This window comes from Haliotis rubra, unplaced genomic scaffold (assembly GCF_003918875.1).
Source record: "Haliotis rubra isolate DU_JTF1 unplaced genomic scaffold, ASM391887v1 Scf64, whole genome shotgun sequence".
NCBI classification, from domain to species: Eukaryota; Metazoa; Mollusca; class Gastropoda; order Lepetellida; family Haliotidae; genus Haliotis; species Haliotis rubra.
The window spans coordinates 965,777-989,325 of NW_025767346.1; the positions used below are offsets into that span (position 1 = coordinate 965,777).

At 42.6% G+C, this 23,549-nt stretch overlaps 1 protein-coding gene and 1 long non-coding RNA gene across 2 annotated transcripts in view; one reads left to right on the plus strand and one right to left on the minus strand.

Moving 5' to 3' along the window:
* Positions 1-23,549, plus strand: part of LOC124256799 (D(2) dopamine receptor-like) — a 515,592-nt gene that overhangs the window by 114,031 nt on the left and 378,012 nt on the right. The gene's annotated exons all lie outside the window — the stretch shown is intronic.
* LOC124256800 lies at positions 350-14,842 on the minus strand. Its single transcript, XR_006893104.1, has 3 exons — positions 14,719-14,842; positions 12,096-12,097; positions 350-362 (listed from the first exon to the last, which is right to left on the minus strand). It is a non-coding gene; the product is annotated as an uncharacterized LOC124256800 (long non-coding RNA).

Sequence of the window (23,549 nt, forward strand, 5' to 3'; positions counted from 1 at the left end):
CACCACTACTACTACTACTACTACTACCACCACCACCACCACCACTACCACCACCACTACTACTACTACTACTACTACCACCACCACCACCACCACTACTACTACTACTACTATCACCACCACCACCACCACCACCACTACTACTACTATCACCACCACCACCACCACCACTACTACTACTACTACTACTATCACCACCACCACCACCACTACTACTACTACTACCACCAGAACCACCACCCCCAACTACCAACCAACTACCGATGCTTCCATTACTTCTACTAGTGCTACTACCACTACTACTACGATTTCTACTACTACTACTTCTACCACTACTACTACTACTTCTACCACTTCTACTGCTACTATTTCTACTACGAATATTTTTACAACTACTACCACTATTTCAACTACTACTACTACTACTACTACCACTACTACTACTTCTATAACAACTACCGCTACTTCCATTACAACTAATACTACCACCACTCCTACTGCTACTGCAACTTTGATCACTCCCATTCCAACCACCACCACTACTGCCAATACAACAACGTGAACACTACAACTACACCATCTCCAACATTCACATCTACAGCCACTACCCCGTCCCTGTAATGATCCACACACAAATCACAGACATCAACGCCAGCAACACCCACAACGTCTGTGACATAGCATACAGAGTCCATCTGTCATGAAAAACACACTGTACCGAGTATTGTCCAGAGACCAACATCACGACGGCCGTGGGATAGTATTGATTTATATATCAAATTTATAAACATGGGATAATCAGTGTCTGTCACCGATATCACACAAGGGCTGTTCGTTTCAATAAATTAAAACCAGATGAAATTAACAGATCCGCTATGATTTATAATCGGTTGATGAGCCGCACTTTCAGTGCAAGCAGATTACATGTTTAGGAGCTGTATGTATGTAGAAGTGCTTGTATTTGTTATATGATTGTGACAGTTAGTCATCGATTGTGAACCCGTGAAGGTCCGGGTTAGAATGAGCCTTCAGTAACCCATGCTTGTCGTAAGAGGCGACTAACGGGATCGGGTGGTCAGGCTCGCTGACTTGGTTGACACATGTCATCGGTTCCCAATTGCGCAGATTGATGCTCATGCTGTTGATCACTGGATTGTTTGGTCCAGACTCGATTATTTACAGACCGCCGCCATATAGCTGAAATATTAGGGCGTAAAACTAACCTCGCTCACTCATCGATTGTGAGGGACGGTTGGGTAGCCTAGTGGTTAAAGCGTTCGCTTGTCACGCCGAAGACTTGGGTTCGATTCCCCGCTTGGGTACAATGTGTGAAGCCCATTTCTAGTGTCCCCCGTCGTGATATTGCTGGAATATTGCTAAAAGCGGCGTAAAACCTACTCACTCACTCTTAAACCATCATGGTGACGTCATGCTATTGTGGCTCGAGTGGAGTCTGGACCAGGAATTCACAGGCTATTCTGAACTTTTTTATCAGGCTTGTCTCAAATTGTAATTTTGAAAAAAATCGAAACCAACGCAGTTATTATATCTCATTGTGTGAGAGGTTATATATCAACTATTACATGGTTCAAATCGGATACAACGGAGACCCGTTGTTCTTCTTCCAATGAACAGATTTTAATGATTTCTTGTTTGCTCAGAGCTTATTAGAAGCTGTTTTTGTATGGTAGTGGCGTTTCTTTGCCGCGTAGGCTCCAGGCATTCTGGTTGTTAACGTCTGAGAGTGGGTGTTAGTGCCTTATATTTGCTATCCCTGGTTGGTAGGCGTGTTTTCGACATGATTGGTTTGTTTTTTGCCTTTAAACGCCGCACTCAGCAATATTCCAGCCATATGGCGGCGATCTGTAAATAATCGAGTCTTGACCAAACAATCCAGTGATCAACAGCATCAACATCTAATTACGCAATGGGGATACGATGACACGTGTCAACACCCCGATTCCGATGGTCTCCTCAAGCATGGGTTGCTGAAGACCAATTCTAACCCGGGTCTTCAAGACTCTATTATTGATGATGATGATGATGATGATGATGATGATAATGATGATGATGATGAGCTTCGAGGTGCTTCCCTTAATTTCATGTGTATATAATTCAATATCCTGAAGGTGACGCCCTATCCTATTTCATCCACACCACCCTATCCTCCACATGAACCACATGCTAACGTCTTTTCGTATGGCGCGACAGGGAATCAAACTGCTGACTTTGTGACAGCGCTGTCCCCTAGGACACAGGGGCGGTCAAGACTCCAGAACTGTGGCAGATGCATAGGAGTACATTCACAACTTCTTAGTGTCACGTGGAGTAGCCTAGTAGTTAAACCGCCCGCTCGTCACGCCGAAGACTCGGGTTCGAGTCCCTTCATGGTCACAATGTGTAAAGCCCATTTCCGTGATATTTCTGGTATACAGCCAAGAGCGGCGTAAATCCAAACTCACTCACTCTTAGGGTCATAACAAATGTATTAAGTGAGTTAAAAGTTCAAGTAACATGGATATTTTTAAGTGACATGGTGACAAAAATGTTAACCTATAATTGTAAGAATTTTTTCAATACCAAATAAATTTAAAATTAGATCTACCAAGTATAAAATACAAACGAAATGATAACAGTTCAGTTTTCATTTCAGCCGAAGAAACGTTCAGTGGTGAAGTTCCGGGTTAGAATTGATCTTCAGCAAGTCGTAAGACGCGACTAACGGGATCGGGTGGTCAGATTCGCTGACTTGGTTGTCACATGTCATCGGTTCCCAGTTGCGCAGATCGATGCTCATGATGTTGATCACTGGATTGTCTGGTCTAGACTTGATTATTTACAGACCGCCGCCATATGGCTGGAATAGTGTAGAGTGTGGCGTAAAACTAAACTCACTCACTCACTCACTCAGTGGTGAAGGATCAGTCACAAGGATACACTCATATATTATGTCTCGTGATCTCGTCCTCGCTCACACACACATATATATAACCTATCCGAAATCGTTACGGACATCAATACCAAACGTCTCGCAAGGGGCACCAATTGTTCTTCAAAATGAAAAGCCATGTCTCTCGGAACGCATTTACACGAGATTGAACACATGCCTATAGGTCTTCATCAACGTTCATTTTGTAACGATATTATTGACCCATATGACAATATGCCAGCAAATCAATTAAAAAACTGTTCTGAAATCCAATAGGGAATGTTTAAAAAAATCTTACATGCCATTGTGTCAAATCCGTCTCCACACAAGGGGACAATCCTTCTGTATCGATGAGCGCCTTCTCTCCTCGAACTTCCCCCAGCTCGAGCTTGCAAGTAAAAACCGGCGGTCCAGCCAAGCTCTCTCATCGTATGTAATTCTTACATATATATTCCATTACAGATTTACAAAGAAATATCCCCGCTACATTATTCAACGCCCGCGTTCATCCCAAATATAATTCTCTTAATATAGGTGCGGATCTCACGGACATGCGTGTTAATACGCTAGGCTTGTGTCACAGCGAAACATAATACGTCAGTCTGCTTGCGATTTTTATTGATGGTTTATCTTAAAACAGAATTGATTGCATTAGCGCGAGAGGCTTCGAATAGAGAAATTGAAAGCTGGGGCCATCTATTACCGTGGTGCACTTAAAGAAATGTACATGGGTTGCAGAGATCGAAGTCAAGGGTTGCTAGGTGGATGGCGGGCGTATTGACATTGTACAGAGACTAGGGCAAAGATTTCATCGCCGCCAGAAGAGGCAAGTGAGTTTAGTTTTATGCCGCTTTTAGCAATATTCCAGCAATATCACGGCGGGGGACACCAGAAATGGGCTTCACGCATTGTACTCATTTGGGGATTCGAACCCGGGTGTTCGGCGTACAAGCAAACGCTTTAACCACTAGGCTACCCCAACACGAATGTTGGATAGTACGTTTGTGATGCGTACGTCCGCGCTTGTCCTCGCAAACTTGAGCCTTTATCGTAGCAGGATACGCAGAACCTGGTTTGATGAGACACTTAGACAGTTTACTCTTGTAATATGTTAGGCGCCTGGGTCCCGATCCACAAAGCGTTCGTAGCGCTAAGATATTCGTAAGCCTATGGTGAACTGTAGTTACGATCTTTGCTCCAAGGTGATTGTACCTCCCAGACTTACGTCCGCATCACTAAGGTTGCACTGTGCAACGGTACCCTACTGTCAGTGAAACTTCCTGTATATAACGGCAACCTGGTTATAACGACACTGACAGTCCTGTTCGGAACAAACGTTCTGGTTTCCGGTTATAATACCAATTCGTATCCCACAAATTTGACAACGGAAATCATCTATTTTGAGAAGCTGAAGAATTAGTGTGTATACAAGGTTCATTGAGGCCTAAATCTTGGATTAAGCTTACCAAAAGGTAATCGTTTGGGCTTTCTCAAGATAATTGATGAAAATTAACTGATTGATGTCTGAGATTGTTGTGACGGACAGATTTAGCCTCATTCATTGTAATGCCAGTCTGGTTATGGCAGCATACATCGTCCTGGACAAATGGTGGCATTATTACAAGAGTAGACGGTACCTGATATTGCCAAAAGTCGCACTGAGGAAAATAAGTGAAGATGTCATCTGTTATTTTTGATGTCACATACAACTAGTTCATGTAGCGTCGTTCAAACCAGTGAATGAACGACGGAATCTGTTTCTGAGTCAAACTTAATTCCTAGGAGAGGGATATTCCGTGGTTACCCGAGAGGTGTTATCACCTACTAATACTACTACTACTACTACTACTACTACTTAACTTCATTTGTACGACGACGATAACCACTATTACTATCACAGTTACTACTACTACTACTACTACTGCTGCTGCTGCTGCTGCTGCTGCTGCTACTACTACTACCAATACTACTAGGCGACCATAACCACTATTACTATGACAACAACTACTACTACTGCTACTACTACTACTACTACAACTACTACTACTAAACTTCATTTGTACGACGACGATAACCACTATTACTATCACAGTTACTACTACTACTACTACTACTACTACTGCTGCTGCAGCTACTACCAATACTACTACGACGACGATAACCACTATTACTATCACAACAACAACTACTACTACTACTGCTGCTGCTGCTACTACTACCAATACTACTACGACGACCATAACCACTATTACTATGACAACAACTACTACTTCTGCTGCTACTACTACTACTACTTAACTTCATTTGTACGACGACGATAACCACTATTACAATCACAGTTACTACTACTACTACTACTACTACTACTACTACAACTACTACTACTACTGCTGCTGCTACTACCAATACTACTACGACGACCAAAACCTTATTACTATCACAACAACAAATACTACTACTACTACTGCTGCTGCTACTACCAATACTACTACGACGACGATAACCACTATTACTATCACAACAACAAATACTACTACTACTACTGCTGCTACTACTACTACCAATACTACTACGACGACCATAACCACTATTACTATGACAACAACTACTACTTCTGCTGCTACTACTACTACTACTACTACTACTACTTAACTTCATTTGTACGACGACGATAACCACTATTACTATCACAGTTACTACTACTACTACTACTGCTGCTGCTGCTGCTACTACCAATACTACTACGACGACGATAACCACTATTACTATCACAACAACTACTACTACTACTACTACTGCTGCTGCTGCTACTACCACCAATACTACTACGACGACGATAACCACTATTACTATGAAAACAACAACTACTGCTACTGCTGCTGCTACTACCAATACTACTGCGACGACGATCACCACTATTACTATCACAACTACTACTACTTCTACTACTGTTGCTGCTGCTGCTGCCACTACTACTGCTACTACTACTACTACTACTACTACTACAACTGTTCGGCCTCAGATATCTAAATACACGGTATCCAAACAGCCTAACTGATCACTCCACTACTAAGGGTCGATGCTTTGACATCACAGCAATTGAACACGAGCCATGCAACAAAATTAATCCAATTTGGACTGTAGGCTCGCACCGCCATATAGAGTTATCTCCCTTGAACAATGGCCGCTCCCCAGTGTGCAACGATCAATCTGCCCCCTCTTCAATCTGTATCAGTGAAATACTGTGGGTAGGGCAGTGGTTACGATGACCGGTCATCATTCAGTGGAAATGGTTCGATTTAAAGGCGTGTACACGTGGCGGGCACAATCAATTAAGACATTTCGCTACCCAAGATCAATACGTTTAAATGAACGGCCCCATGGTCCACGAAGGTCGAGAGGTCAAACTGCGATCTTTCAAGATAACATCTAGCTAAACAGCACACCCCACCGTCACTACAAATCCTCCAGTAGAGACCCGATCGCTATCTTCCATTATATCAGGGAGACTATAAGTTGTAGAGTATCCCTGATTATATCCAGCTTATCATTGAGTCACCGTTCCATCGCAAGACATAACAGACTTCAGCTTTCCTTAAAGCCAACAGAAGTTTTCGATGTTTGTTATGACAGCAACACTGAAACACATACACGTGAACAAAATATGTAAATATATAATAAAACAATGCATAGCCTTACTCGAGTAAGGGGGCGCACCTCTGCATTCATTTTAGACTCCAGTAGCTCTTAATTTTATGACTGACTGACTGACTGAGTTTGGTTTTACGCCGCTTTTAGCAATATTCCAGCAACATCAGGGCGGGGGACACCAGAAATGGGCTTCACACATTGTACCCATGTGGGGATTCGAACCCGGGTCTTCGGCGTGACGAGCTAACTTTTTAACCACTAGGCTACCCCACCGCCCCTTTTAATTGTATGATGAGAGTGTGCCTAAAACATATACATGCGCGACATATGTAAATATCACTATAAGTCTCTTCTTTCTCATCTTTAATATATTTATAACGTACTTATAAATATGTCCATATAGTCTCCCGTTACCACTCGTGGCTTACTACGCCTTCTATGTTTTTTTATGTGTTTTATATTTCAATGTATATATGCTAAGTATCGTTGTCCCTATAATCCAATGTTAATTTGCTAACAGACGGGCATCAACATTTCTGTTAACTCATCCGTTTGGATCAAAGGTCGATAGAGGGGAGTTTCCATGTATATTCTCACGCCGTTATCAAGATAAAAGTTACTACAACCAGGTGAATAGAAGTATATATGCATAGTGACAAGCAGCAAATTAACAACAGGTAATTCAGCAAGTAGCACGTCGTTGGGGCCAACAGGAGAGTAAGATCAACAAGTCGAAATCCACTCCATTCTCCAAGTGATGGAATCAATCAACATTCAATCAGCTTGTTTATCCTGAACGTTGTACATCGAAATGCCGCTCTATGCAATAAACAGGGAGTTGTTATCACGTAAGTGGTATGTTTCGTTGTGTATCCCCATACTGTTTACTGCAGTATAAGTAAGATCTGCTTCACTTTGCGAATGACTAATCTTTTGAAGTTGATTTAAGTTCTACTTTAGTAAACTGCTACCTAACAGGTTGATCTCAGATTAAAACATCTCTTTCCAAATTCGTGTTTTCTATTTCAGGTACTAAGAAATACTGAATTTTTACGTATTAGATATACATCTATCGGTACCAGTTTGACGTGTCTGGTCATGAGTTAACTAACATAGTGATTATATATTTTTAACCATTACATGTGTCATTCACACGTCATTTATGCCATGATAATGTTCTCTGATCCATTTCATCATACAGCATTTATTTCATTCAATGTTTTGAAGCTCATATGAAAACATGAAAAATGTTACTGTTCCAGTTCCTTTTGAAGAGTGAAAGTATTATTGTTCCTCAAGTCTTCCAACCAATATAGTCATTATGGTTACAAACGACCTGATTTTAATACCTATCAAGTTAGCTGTTATACACGCGTGCATGCTCACACACCCACACCCACACAAAACATCCGTAATTTGTGAATTCTGTTCGGACGATAAAGAAATATCTAATTTGATCAGAATCAGTATATGAATTATCTTCCCTTACTCTGAGAGAAGCATGGCATTATTCGTTCATTTTTTAATAATTTTATCTGGTTAAAAGAAGGTATTATCAAAACTGTGAAACAAACTTGCGTATACTACCATATCACTAACATTGCGATATTGACCATGGAATAAATGTTAAGTTTAGTCTGTTTTCAATGTCATAATATGTGAGGTTCCTCATTCACACATACATACAAACTGACAGCATAACACAAAACAATATGCAACCAACCCAATGTAATACAATACAAGTTTCACCGCCTGTGCATACCACACTGTTGACGAATCTCTCAGGTGTGTTAGAGCGATAATCACACCGCGACATGATTAACAAGCCTACAGCTCAGCAGATTTTAATAACTTACCTTTTTAATAAGAAAAGCAAGATTTATGGATGTCAACTTCTTTATTGTGAATAACACGAAGTTTCGGAGCATATGCTTGCTCCTTCATCAGGTGAAAATCAGGTCACAGTAATGCATTCCACTTCTTAATGCCCATCAAAGATTTAACTTACTTCCAGAGGCTTCTTTAAAGGTGACATGCAACGTAAAACACAACTTTGCAGATTCTGATACCTTTCGGTATGGACTTACCGAAACAAATCATCAAAAAATGCAAATTCAAGTTATAAAGTTGAAAAATAACGCGATGAAAAAAAAGCGCGAAATCGGAGTTCAAACGATTCACTAATTTTCCCCCCGAAAATTTCGGGGGAAAACGGGTTTCAACAGCTGGGCTGCGCTCATAGCATGTGCGCAGTGAAATAGGTTCGCGCAACTTGGAAGCGGGCTGTCTGGTGGATACTCGTTGAAGGCTTTGGTGTGAGCTATTTTCATAATGTTTTGTTGATATCTCACAGGCGCGAGCTTTTTTATATGTTATGACAGTAAATAAACTGTTTATATAATTTCATATGTCTATTTCCCCACACGTTCTTCTTACCGAGTCACTTTCTTAGTTCGATACTTAAAAGCAATGTCATTATTTAGCGTTGACAGAATTTCTAACTGTGATATACTATGTAGATATGTCGTTGTCACAGACAAAACTCAATGTCTTGTTTTATTGACACCTGTGTGTCTGCCTGCCTGTCTGCTAATGACAATATTCAATACAGAACTGCGATCACTGACCACATGCAATTTGAACTTAACACCAATCAGGCTATACACCATAAACAAAACGCATTGATTTATGGCCCGCGTTCAGTCTCTGTCACATTATGTAATTACACAGACAGGCAGGTGTGATACTTGAACACATGACATGTTATGATGTCTGTTGATTTCAAAATGTTATACACAAAAAATGAGCATGTATTTACAAAACCCAACATCTCTATATATACACACACAATGAGCCGTGAGAGCCTTGTTAATTGGTAACTATTAACTGCCGTGACTCACTCATCAATCAACAAGGGATTAGGTCCCTGGGCGTGCAAATAACAATGATTTACCATCACCCACCAGTTATCTCCCCTTGTGGACATTTCCAAAATTGTAAATCTTTGGAAACATCATCTTTCCAAAATTGGAAATGTCTTGTAAACATGGACTTTTTTCCAGTGTTTGGGCTTACTTCCTGAAGTAGGATTGTCTGTCCCGTAATACATTCCGTGATATAACTTGAAGCGGGTAAAATCCAACTCACTCACTCACTCACTCACTTACTCAGTAATCTAAGAAGTCAGTCGTGTTTTTTTCGACTGGGACATGATCTGCGGGCGTCTGAAAACAGAAACAGATACGAAAACACGTTTGAATTAAAGGGTAAATTGCCCATTGATTCTGATTTGGAACCCATGAGTGGATAAAGACTGGAGACGAAGATTCCATTAGATGCCATGTTTAAAAGCTTGTGAGTGCAGAAAAAACATGAGTTAGAGAACGAACTGCCCTGGTAGGCTTTCAACTATCTCGTACAGTGCATCTACAAGGTTTTACAGCCCCATAGATATCTTTGGTAGAGGAAATTGTGGTTGAAGATGTCGTAGAAGGAGAGAGGAGTTGGCGTTGCTTGCGGCAAGTTAGAATTTAGAAGTTGGGTACATACTCGAATGACTAAGCATCGGAAATTATCATCCTCGGTCACCAAGGGAAGGGTGTTGCGGGCGGGGTTGTTGGGTAGCAGGATCCTGAGGCTGATTGTTGGTTGGTGGGGTTGGGTGTAGTCGTGGGGTTGGAATGAGGATCAGAACGGTCTGAAGGGGCACTTTATTGGCGGTTTCAACACGGAGACTCCGAGCCGACAAGGTCTCGTTCTAGCCCATTCTGCAAAGCGCATTTAACGCCTGATAGTACGACAGTGCTAGTGACAGTGACAGTGCGACTTCCCGCTCTCCGGACAGATGTGTCCACTAAACCTAAGGACCGTTGTGGTCCTGAGTTGGATTGTTTGCATGTTGTTAAACGCCGCACTCAGCAACATTCCAGCTATACAAAGGCGGTCTGCAAATAATCGAGTCTGGACCAAACTATCCTGTGTTTGACATCATGAGCATCGATCTACGCAATTGGGATACGACGACATACATCAACCGAGCCAGTGAGCCTAACGTTAATCGCCTCTCACGATTCAAGTTCCAAGACGAATTCTACGCCGCACTCAGCAATATTCCAGCTACATGGCGGCGGTCTGTAAATAATCGAGTCTGGACCAGACAATCCAGTGATCAACAACATGAGCATCGACCTGCGCAGTTGGGAACCGATGACATGTGTCAACCAAGTCAGCGAGCCTGACCACCCGATCCCGTTAGTCGCCTCTTACGACAGGCATGGGTTACTGAAGGCCATTATTCTAACCAGGACCTTCACGGGTAAAGGCTTTTTAGTCGAAAGCTTGTCGACAGTAACTGTTGAGCTGTCTTCCCTTTGATCAAGACATTTTGTTTGTTGTTTAACGCCACACTTAAGAATTTTCCAGCTAATGACAGCCGTCAATGAATACTCGAGTCTGGACCAGACAATCAAGTGATCGATATGATCACCCGATCACCAAATCGAGTCAGTAGCGGCTTACGAGAAACACGAGATGTTGGAGACCAATTCTAACCAGCATCTTCACGGGTATTGATGTTATAGCTCAGTTTTCATTGCGCAGACTGTTTCCCGTCGCCCCTTTCAAATCAAGTGATCTTAAAACCACGACTGTCCTAAGTCCACGTTTACGTAAGGGCGGTACGGTCTTCGTCCGTATATCGCTTTGTGAATCCGGGCTCCAGCCCTTGGGTATTGCAGTGCGGTCACAATGTCTTATCTGTGCACATCTCCCGAAAACAGCTTCATCTAAGACCCGTTTCACTATATCGTAGTTCTCATACATTTTCATCGACTGACGATAGTCGTATCTGTGCGATCGCTTCGTGAAAGGAAGCCCAGTCAGACTGCAATGTCACAATTCTCCACGCAGCGGTAGTAACATACTGTTCCCTGTGTGAGATCCCGAAATACACTGTATGGAGCGGCAAGGGAGAAAACTGCTGAGACAACATGTTGAGAGCCAGTAAAAACGGGCCTAGAAAATCCCACATCCTACTGCGGTGCCTTTAGATGACGATATTAACATTTATTGATGTCCCCCTATCGATATGGCCAAGTAGATACCCGATCACACACTCCCGTTCCCTGATTTACAATCAATAAAGTAGCCATAATCATATCGTTCCATTATTTCCGCTAAGTGTCTAAAATGGAATAGGGACTTGACAACCGTTTTCAGTACTTAAATATTTTCCATATTGCGACGTTTACAAAAACGCCATCTTACGCTCGGCAAACAATTCTGTCATAATTCCTGAATATTTAATATTTGAACGCCAGCAAGCTTACAATAAACAGACCAAATTGGTGTCATTATTTACATTAACTGGCGATTCAAGAGTGTCATTTTGTTCAAAGGGACATTAAATTCTATTTCCCTTATCGCAAACTCACCTGGCATGGTTGTCGGGACAGATGGGCTTGAATATGAACGACTTGCGTCGAATTTCTGACAATAATTCCATTTAGTCAATAACTCCTTCACGCTAGCGGCTAATGCTGTCGTGAAGGCCTGCACATAGTCCGATCGATACCATCGTAAGTCGGTTCAGTACTTTACACTGAAAAGCAATAATCATTACCTGCCTGAAACCATGCGATCACTCGAATATACTCAGCAGCCAAAGAAATGCATCATAAAAAGGGCTATTTACATGTAGCGTATGCTTTAACCGCAGAGGACTTTTTCTCGGTCAAGCGAAGAGAATGCCGCTGGTTGAAAATAGATGTATACTCAGTGGCATAAGAAACGCATAATAAAATGTTGGTGGTGACGATATTTATTGGTTGGTACCTCTATTCAAAGCAAATGCGTTGTTAAATGAATTTATAGTTGATAAGTTCTCCCATTATGTCTATTTAACATTAATAAAAATCCTGCAACAGTTTGTAAAAAAGCAATCTATGGCTGGATAATTTTGTGTAAAATATAATTGCCTTAAACCCTGGCTCCCGAAACGAATTTGCAATTGCATGCCCCACGTTTGTAATGTACTCTTGTGTCAAAAAAAATGAGAACATTATACATTTTCACACATAGAGATACCCCAAAACAGTTGAGAATGATGCAAAATTTCGTGTTTAAATTTTGTTGAAAAGTTTTAAGTCATATAAAATTTACAAAATAAAACCATTTGGAAGTCTTTTGGAAGTGTTTTATATAATGCCGCTAACTTAAGATATTTTCAAATGAACATAAAATATATTAAATTGAGTCACTCACACCAGGCCTGATAGACCAGGCCTGCGTCTTCTTAGAATCAACATGACGAAGCGCAGATCCTGCAAAACACACTCGACATGTCTGGCGTGTGTTAGGGCTTCAACATGATAAAGTCTCAGAGACGTGAGGGGCGGTGGGGGTACCTTTGTGGTTTAAGCGTTCGCCCGTCACACCGAAGAGTCGGGTTCGATTCCTCACATGGGTACAAATTGTGAAGCCCCCTCCATGATATTGTTGAAATATTGCTAAAAGTGGCGTAAAACAATACTCACTGACTCAATCCGTTTGGCAACTTTGATGGTTTCCAGTGTATTAACTTATTTACCTGTTCAAATAAGATGAGATTATGTAAATATTTCAGGCAAAGAAAACAACGAAACAAACTCACCTTCATTAAAGAACCTAAAGAAGTAGGCTTGCACAGTTGCCTCCCAGAACTGTGCCAGGATTCTCTTCAGTAATGATCCTTGTCCTTGCTTCTATCGCTATACCTGTTCTCGTGAGGTTAGGGACGGTGGGGCAGCCTAGTGGTTAAAGCGTTCGCTCCTTCCGCTCAAGACCATATTTCAAAATTCGAACCACATTCGGGAGAGAATGTCAAAACAAACAATTTTTTCAAGCTTTGTAAGAATGTGATACCCAAATGCTATCTGACGTTTCAGTGACAGGTGGCCACGTTTTTATGCGTTTCGGCAGTGTTCTGATGACATCAGGGCTCATTTAAAGAGCATTCGGGACGTTCTGAATGTAATCCAGGTGTATTCGAGGTACATTCAAGCTGTATTCCAACTTCAATCGAAATATTCCGATACATTTGAAAAATATTCCACCTGAAGCCCAGCAGCAATCGAGATACATTCCGACTCATTCGAGGCACATTCGAGACATTCTGACAGGATTTGAAGTGGCTTGTCTTTTCTGTTTCCCCTCGAATATGTGCAGAAAACTTAGAATGCAGTAAGAATATTTAGAATGTAGTTAGATTGCAGTAAGAATACTTAGAATGCTGTTCGAATGCACCTCAAGTGCCGTTCGATATTCGTCCACTTCGAATGTACCTCGAAAGTTTTGAACATGTTCGAAACATTCGGGCATGTTACAAGAATTGACCCGAATAGTTGGAATGCATTCGGAATGCAGTAAGAAGTTTTAGAATTCAGTTCGAATTTCCAGGACTCTACATAAATTTTCATTCCGACAACATTCCAGCCCATTCCGCCTCACGTGTGACGCGGCGGTCTGTAAATAATCGAGTCTGGACCACACAATCCAGTGATAAACAACAGGATCATCGATCTGCGCAACTGGGAACCGATGACATGTGTCAACCAAGTCAGCGAGCCTGACCACCGGATCCCGTTAGTCGCCTCTTACGACAAGCATGGTCGCCTTCTGTGACAAGCATGGGTTGCTGAAGACCTATTCTACCCCGGATCTTCACGGGTCTTTGGATTTGAGAGATACTTCAAGGGTGGTGTGGCAAACGAAGCTAACCATGTTATTTTCCCTGCTGTGCTGTTTGCTAACAAATGCTAACTGCGGCGTAAAAACACACCCACTAACAAATAAGTAGCTTATAGCCAAAGTGACTTGACACTCCCAGGAGGTGAAGATTTGTCTGTTGTTTTTGACTTCGCTGTCTAAGCTGATAAAAGCTCAGATGGTGTCCAGTGAGGAAAGCTCATACAACGCAACACTTGGGAGACAACGAGACATCATTCTTCTGATGTTTGTTGCCCATAACATTATGGTTTGTAAAAACCGGTTCATATACACATGTTATGAGAATATGTATTTATGAATACAGGCCCGACGAGAAATGCAAATTTCCAAAAGTAAATCTAAGAAAAGTCGTAGGACAAGTTCACTGAAAAGACGGGGCGGTGGTTTAGCCTAGTAGTTAATCGCCCGCTCGTCACGCCGAAGACTTGGGTTCGATTCCCCACATGGGCACAATGTGTGAAGCCCATTTTTGGTGTCCCCTGCCGTGATATTGCTGGAATATTGCTAAAAGCGGCGTAAACCCTATTCACTCACTCTCAAACCATCATGGTGAAGCGGTGCACATGTAGCTCTTGCTCCACGTGGTAGAATGTGATAGAATGTGAAGCGGTGCTCATGTAGCTCTTGTTCTACGTGGTAGAATGTGAAGTGGTGCACATGTAGCTCTTGCTCCGCGTGGTAGAATGTGAAGCGATGCACATGTAGCTCTTGTTCTACGTGGTAGAATGTGAAGTGGTGCACATGTAGCTCTTGCTCCGCGTGGTAGAATGTGAAGCGATGCACATGTAGCTCTTGTTCTACGTGGTAGAATGTGAAGTGGTGCACATGTAGCTCTTGCTTCACGTGGTACAATGTGAGGCGGTGCACATGTAGCTCTTGCTCCACGTGGTAGATGTGGAGTGGTGCACATGTAGCTCTTGCTCCACGTGTACAATGTGAAGCGGTGAACATGTAGCTCTTGGTCCACGTGGTAGAATGTAAAGTGATGGACGTGTAGCTCTTGCTCCACGTGGTACAATGTGAGGCGTCGCACATGTAGCTCTTGATCCACGTGTGACAATGTGAAGCGGTGCACATGTAGCTCTTGCTCCATATGGTAGAATGTGAGGCGGTGCACGTGTAGCTCTTGTTCCACGTGGTAGAATGTGAAGCGGTGCACATGTAGCTCTTGCTCCATATGGTAGAATGTGAGGCGGTGCATGTGTAGCTCTTGCTCCACGTGGTAGAATGTGTAGCGATGAACTCGTAGCTCTTGCTCCTTGTGGTAGAATATGAGGCGGTGCACGTGTAGCTCATGGTCCTCGTGGTAGAATGCGAGGCGGTGCACGTGTAGCTCATGGTCCTTGTGGTAACACTTGAGGCGATGCACGTGGAACTCATGCCCGTCGTAGTGGAATAATCGGCTGTGCAGGTGGATCTCGTGACTTCTTCATTGGCCTTGGTCGACTGCTCACACCGTGTTTAGAACACTATCGAAGTGCCCATTTAATATTGCTGAAGGCAGAAGAGTTTACTGAATGGACTACTTGAGTACTTCGTTCAAATCTTGAAGTGAACGTACAAAAGATTCTGTCCCACCTTGAACAGTTTCGTAAGTAAATGCAATTATCTGCATGTTTATTTCTGACCCGTGAAGATATGGGTTAGAATTGGTCTTCAATAACCCATGCTTTAAAGATTCGACTAAAGACATCGGGTGAAGGACTTGGATGCCACGTCATCGTATCTGGATTACGTAGATCAATGTTCAATGTCAGTGATCAATGAGCAATGTGTTAATCACTTGATTGTCCGGTCCAGGCCGGATTATTTACAGACAGCCGCCATATAAATGGAATATTGGTAAGTGCGGCGTTAACCAACTAACAAACAAAAGTTAATTTTAAATTTGATTTGATACAGCCGTCTCGACAAATATTGATATTTTGCATGTATTTTAAGAAGTGATGTATTCGAAACAAAGCGATTACAAGTTCACTGAAAAGACGGGGTGGTGGTGTAACCTAGTGGTCACGTCGAAGACTCGGGTTCGATTCCCCACATGGGTGCAATGTGTGAAGCCCACTTTTGGTGTCCCCGCCGTGAAAGTGCTAGAATATTGCGGCGTAAACCCATATTCACTCACTGAACGCCTCCGTGGTGTAGTGGTTACAGCGTCCGCCCGGAGAGCAAAAGGTCGCGAGTTCGACCCCCGACCGCGCCATACCAAAAGACGCTAAAATATGGTACTTGTTGGTCCCTGTCTGGCGCTCGGCATTAATGGGTACAACAAGGACTGGTCGGCTCGGAGTCAGTATAATGTGTCTGAGTGGGGTATTCATGCTTCACTGCGGCATGGTATCTCAATGGGCTAGCACAATAAAACCAGCTTCACTCTGGTCTATTACAAGCAGCCGCACATACACATACACACGCATGCACGTCGTCATATGAGCGAAATATTCTCAAGCACGACGTTAAACCCAACTTCACCTCACCTCACTCACTCACTCACAATCTATCTACCTACGTTTTCATCGTAACACATTCGAATGAAAATTACAATTTGTGGGACAACAAAAATGAAAAATCGGTTCCGTCTTACATACAAGGGAAAATATATATAGTCTCAGCAGGACGTCATTTATGGCTTAATGACAATCTAAACACTGCATAAATGCCCTGCTGTCGAGCCATAGCTAGCATAACACTAAAGCTGATAAAGCAAATCAACATCTTTGACAGCGTTGAACCAACTAGCATCACCTCCGTCAGGTTTCTAGTGAAATATCTCAGAATATATTCATCGCACCAAGGTTACACATTGATGTAAATCTGAAAATAGCCCAGTAAAGCTAAAATTGACACCAAGTACGCAAGCAGGAATGAATAACGTTGGTTTCACGGTGAAAAGCAAATAGTTTTCGACTCGTCGCTATCGCACTGGATGACAGGAAAAGTAAAGATAAAAATATTGAACTTGTAATTGACTGACAGATATAAATGCCAGTCCCAAAGCCCTTTAATAAGTTCAATCAGGCTCAAAATATAAGTTAAAAGTGCTAAAACTCGCCTAAATCATGTTTATTTGATGAGTGAAATCCCATTTGTTCAGCGAGAAAGTGTGACTTGCTACATACCAATTCAGCTTAAGCATAGGCACGGTTTACCCCGTGTGCCCTAAATGTTTAAAGAACACGAACACCCCTCGTGTCTTAGATCAGCAAAAGATCTCAAAATAGAATGGAATCTCTGTCCCCTCCATAGCTCTTACAAAAGATATTATAAGATACGGTGACCTGCATAAAAACGGTTGCAATGAACTCATGGTCCTTTCTGAGAAATCTCTATTAACCTTTTTGAACGCATCCCCACAGTGCTCATTTCCAACGTCAATCTCTTTCTCCAGGTTATTAGCACCTGCCAGTCATGCGCGAAATCAACACGACAGGGGCCAACTCAAAAGTTTTAATGTGATTTTGAAAACCTATTGTCGTATTACTTTGTTGGAATTAGGTTTTTAATGATGTAAAACCACATAACGTAATCAGGGAATACCACTGGTACTACTTCTATTGCTCCCGGGGGTTGCTGGGGTGGCCTAGTGGTTAAAACGTTCGCTCGTCACGCCAAAACCCCGGGTTCGATTTCCCACATGATTACCAACGTGATATGATGTGTGAAGCCCATGTGTCCCCCGCCGTGATATTGCTGGAATATTGCTAAAAGCGACGTAAAACCATACTCACTCACTCACTCACTCACTCACTCACTCACTCACTCACTCACTCACTCACCCACCCACCCACTCACTCACTCCTCACTCACTCACTCACTCACTCACTCACCCACCCACCCACTCACTCACTCACTCACTCACTCACATTATTAGATTGGCCAAGCTATAGCCCTGACCTATATCCAATAGAAATGTTTGGGGACTTATGAAGGAAAGGTCAATAAGAAAAATCTTACAAACATTGCTGAAATGAAAGAAGAGGTGGTCCGATATTGGGACAGCATGGACCACGACTTTCTAACGTCTTTGATCAGTAGTATGCCCCGCCGCATTGAAGCCTGCATTGCTGCCCATGGTGACTTGACAAAATACTAACTGTTCACCTGTCTTTGAATCTGGAGTTATGTTCTGCTAATATTCACATTTAATATGTGAGTAATGAGTGAAAATTTTAAAAAAAGTACAATCTTTAAATTCTCAATAATTTCTGGTTGTACTGTTTTTTTCATACTTTGCAATGGCTTTATTAAGCTACTTCCTGGTCTTCCATAATGTCAGTGACCTTGGCTTCAGCGTGTTATATAAACTGAGGTACAAAAGAAAAACCGTTACATCTCGGGTGTTTTTAATTTGTTTACGTTCAGCTGGAAATATCTGAAGTTGTATGACATCCAACAGATAACTTTAGAAGCCAGCACTCAATGAATACTTATCTACGGTTCTGTATTTTGAAGTATAATTTGTTTTTGAACTTTAAAAATAAACCAAAATCGCATAATCCACACGTGCTAATGGTATCTTTGACATCTGTTCTTCAACTATCAATAAAAGTGTTTTCTTCGACACAAATTAAAACGTTTTGCTCAAGGCAGAGTCATTTGTTACGGAAAAGGGGCGATGGGGCACCGTCACGCCGAACACCCGGGTTCGATTCATCAATATGGATGCAATGTGTAAAGCCCATTTCTGGTGTCTCCCGTCGTGATATTGCTGGAATATTGCTAAAAGCGGCATTAATCCGTACTAACTCATTGTGATAATTTATCTATGCACAATCGACGATCATTTCTAATACTCTTACATGAATTAATGATGGTGAATTAGACAACGAAATTTAACAACAGTACTTCAAGTTTTTCATTTCATTAAAAAACGAGCTTGTTTACATTTGTGTGCCATTCACTTCATTCGAGTATTTTCTAACCTATAATATAGGATCGATTACTAACAATAGCGGTATAACGGGGACTTAAATCTAATAGGATAGATAGGACAGAGGCCCACTGATTACAGTGGAAGTAAAGTGACCGGTCTGGGTTTGATAACAAGGAGATGACGAGGATAAGAAGATAACAATAAGGCAATCACGCTTGGGTAATGACAGGCTATAGTTTGGAGGGGGCGCAGCCAAGTGGTTAAAGTGTTTGCTCCTCGTGCCAAAGAACCGGGTTCGATTCCCTGAGTACAATGTGTGAAGCTCTGTTCCGGTGTCCCCCCGTCGTGATATTGCTGGACTATTGCTAAAAGCGATGGAAATCCAGTATTCATTGTGATAATTGGGGCGTTGGGGTGGCCTTGTGGTTAAAGTGAATACTCGTCACGCCGATGACCCTGGTTCGATTCTCCGGATACAATGTGTGAAGCTCAGTTCTGGTTGCCCCCGTGGTGATATTGCTGGAATATTGCTGATAAAAAAACTGGCAGAAAAAAAACACATCTTTATTCACGACTATTCGGTACGTATCTACCCTGGAAGAACAATGGACTGTGCCATTGTGCATATTCATGAGGGTAAAGGATCGGGTCCTCCTTTTTTGCGCGTTCACCATTATACAGTGTCGGTTTGTTACCATGAATGAGTGGACTTCTCGATGGGTGTATTGTTAATCGAACACACCTGATTGATTTGTCTCTTCCGACTTGGTGACAGGGTTGTTTAAAACACGTGATTCGTTTAAAAATATAATCCAATGACGTCACAAGTGCTATATATAGCAACATAACCGAACGCTTCCATTTTGAATCAGATTTCCTTCAATGTGAACAGGGCATGTTGACATCGTGGGTTTAACAATGCATGCTCGGGGCTAATAGGCATTATATCGTGGCCCTGGATCACGTGCATTTCAGTTAATTGCAATCTTACGTTAAAGCCTGTAGTTATTCATTGATTATTGCGAGTAAGAACAAGCGATACATTTAACGGTCGTAAATTGACACTCCATCAGCGGCTGTTATGAGTGATATTGACCATGTCAATATCCCCGGTATTGTATAAATGTCTACATGGTGACGTATTACACGCGCTGTTGACACGTTTGGCGTGTATTACATGTCAAATTTGCAGTTGACTTTGCCGTTGTGAACATGGTTAAAATCCTGTGGCACAGTAGAACAAAATGTTTGATTAATACGAAAGCACTTGAAGTTCACAATACAAACACCGAGGAAGGGCGGGGGTGTCTCAGATAGACGCCCCGATCGAGCACAAGCAATTAACCCAGCCTGCCAGATAACCAGAAAACGGTTCCCAAAGGCGTAATAGCAACTTCCATCAAAGTTGTTTGTCTTTTTTAAAACATAATGCAATTATTTTATGTGGAACATTCCGATTATCGCGCTTATTGTATTCCCCTATTAAGTAATTAACATGTACACAAACGTGCGTATTTCAAACCCTGGGAAATGTACAACGCTTCTGTCGCGTGATGTCTGTGTGTGCAGTATTGATGTTACCGTGAGTAAACATAACAACATGTGAATATGACGAGTGACATGTGTTACCAGTTTGTTTACGACATCTCTTGGACCAGACCCACATGTCACCAATCTGTTCGGATGAGGACGGATCGCCACCGATATGCATTGAACATGAGGTAGGCTTTTTAATTTCATTCCTGTGTTTATGCCCGTTTCATGTATTATATAACCCGGGAGCAGGGGCGGATACAGCTTTTTGAGAAAGGGGTGGGTGGGGGTGGGGTGCACAATATTGAGAAAAGGAGGGGTGCACACTTCAATTTCACCCGAGTTTCAATGGTCATTTAACAAACTTTCAGCACAAAAGGTGGGGGGTGGGGGGTTGCGCGCACCCCTGCACACACCACCCCACCCCCCTCTGGATCCGCCTATGGGGAGTATCCGGTTGAGAATTTGTCTTTACCAACCATGCTTTTCGGAAGAAGCGACTAAGGGGATCGGGTGGTGGGGTGCGCTGATTTGATTGCCATATGTCGTGGTATTCCAAAAGCGTCGATGCTCATAATATCAATCACTGGATTGCCTGGCCCAGCCTCGATTATGGCCGAGGGGTAGCCTAGCTGTTAAAGCGTTCGCTCGTCACGCCGAAAACCCGTGTTCGATTATCCACATGGGTACGATGCGTGAACTATCTGGTGTCCCCCGCCGTGATCTAATTTCTGGTGTCCCCCGCCGTGATATTGCTGGAATATTGCTAAAAGCGGCGTAGAACCAAACTCAGTCAGTCAGTCAAACTACTGCTCCGTATATTTCGTTGCTGGTGGATTACCGTTCAATACTTACAATACCCACGGGTAGCCTCGTGGTTAATGTGTTGGCTCCTCGCTACTGAAGCCCGTGTTCGATTCCATGGGGTCTATTCTATTAGCTCCCTTCGTTATATGGTCCCACTATGTTAAAGGCGGCGTAAAACCATACTCACTCGTAGAAACCAACGCCCCCTTCTATCACAATCCGTTCGTAACAGCATCCTTAACGATGTCGATCCCATGACCTCATCGCGACGGCATCGCGACGGCATCGCTGAGTGGATCTCATACCCCATTCATACGATCCAATTTGCTCACACGAGTATACTTTACACATATGTAAATATACTTATGTAAGCAATTTGGGTCGTATGAACGCATTTGCTTATGTGCAAATTTTACACACATATGTAAATTTACACCTGGCTACTAGCGAGCGTTTGTAGGTGCAAATTTGCTACATGGTATAAGTAAAGTTTCTCCATGTGAATGTTCAGGGGTAAATATGGGAATATGACTGCCGTCTTTGGATCCTGCACATTTTGGAAATCCTCATCTTTCTTCATAGCCGTGAATAACATTTTCAATGATTCTCCTTCAGAGAATTTGACATACTCGGCAAAATAATTATTTCATGGTTGCTTCACACACTTGATGAATACAAACACACGCGGTTGATTTTCCTACTCCAAAGAGGTTTCCAACTGTCCTGTATTCAGCTGATGATGCCATCCAATAGATTGCCATAGCAACTTTATTGTGGGCGTAAAAGTGGTTCCTCTACTGTATTTGGCAAGGGCGACAGATCATCTTTCAATCAATTACATATCAGACTGAACGTTTCCTTTCTCATTCTGAACTTTTCCAACAAATCTGTTTCGTTAAATCGATGTAAAGCGATGCTATCATACCATTGTGTTGATCTAGGGTTTTTTCTCATGCTCCAGTCAGTGGTACAGGGGCTTCTACTGTCAAAACGATATCTCCTAGGAGATATCATTTGATCTCACACAAGCAATATCTCCTGCGGAACACAGTTTGGATGATAACCATTATGTTGCTGTCACATGACCGTTGAGTCTGTCGCACTTGAGTCTGATGCAGGCAATCACTGGCGTGTCTGAGCGGCCAGGGTTAACATACAAAACTGACGCGGCTACAGGCCACAGTGCTCAATCATAGCGATATTATGTATTATGTATCAACCAGAACTTGGTTTTAGACACAGAAATCACTCGAATCTGTTGATTCCATGGGTAGAAACGGCTAACACTAGACCAATGTGACAGCAAATCGCTCGCCCACGACTGATCCTGTTGGCACTATTCACTCACCAATTACTAACATGAACTCACTCACCCACCACCAACAGATTGGGTTTCCAACTCACTCACCCACCACTAATATATTTGGACACCAACTCACTCACCCACCACCAACATATTGGGTCACCACCTCACTCACCCACCACCAACATATTGGGTCACCAACTCACTCACCCACCACTAATATATTTGGACACCAACTCACTCACCCACCACCAACATATTGGGTCACCACCTCACTCACCCACCACCAACATATTGGGTCACCAACTCACTCACCCACCACCAACATATTGGGGCACCAACTCACTCACCCACCACTAACATATTGGGACACCACCTCACTTACCCACCACTAACATATTTGGACACCAACTCACTCACTCACCCACCACCAACATTTTGAGACACCAACTCACCCACCAACCAACAACATATTGGGACACCACCTCACTCACCCACCACCAACAGATTGGGACACCAACTCACTCACTCACCCACCACCAACATTTTGAGACACCAACTCACCCACCAACCAACAACATATTGTGTCACCAACTCACCCACCCACCATCAACATATTGGGACACCAACTCACTCACTCACCCACCACCAACATTTTGAGACACCACCTCATTCACCCACCAACAACA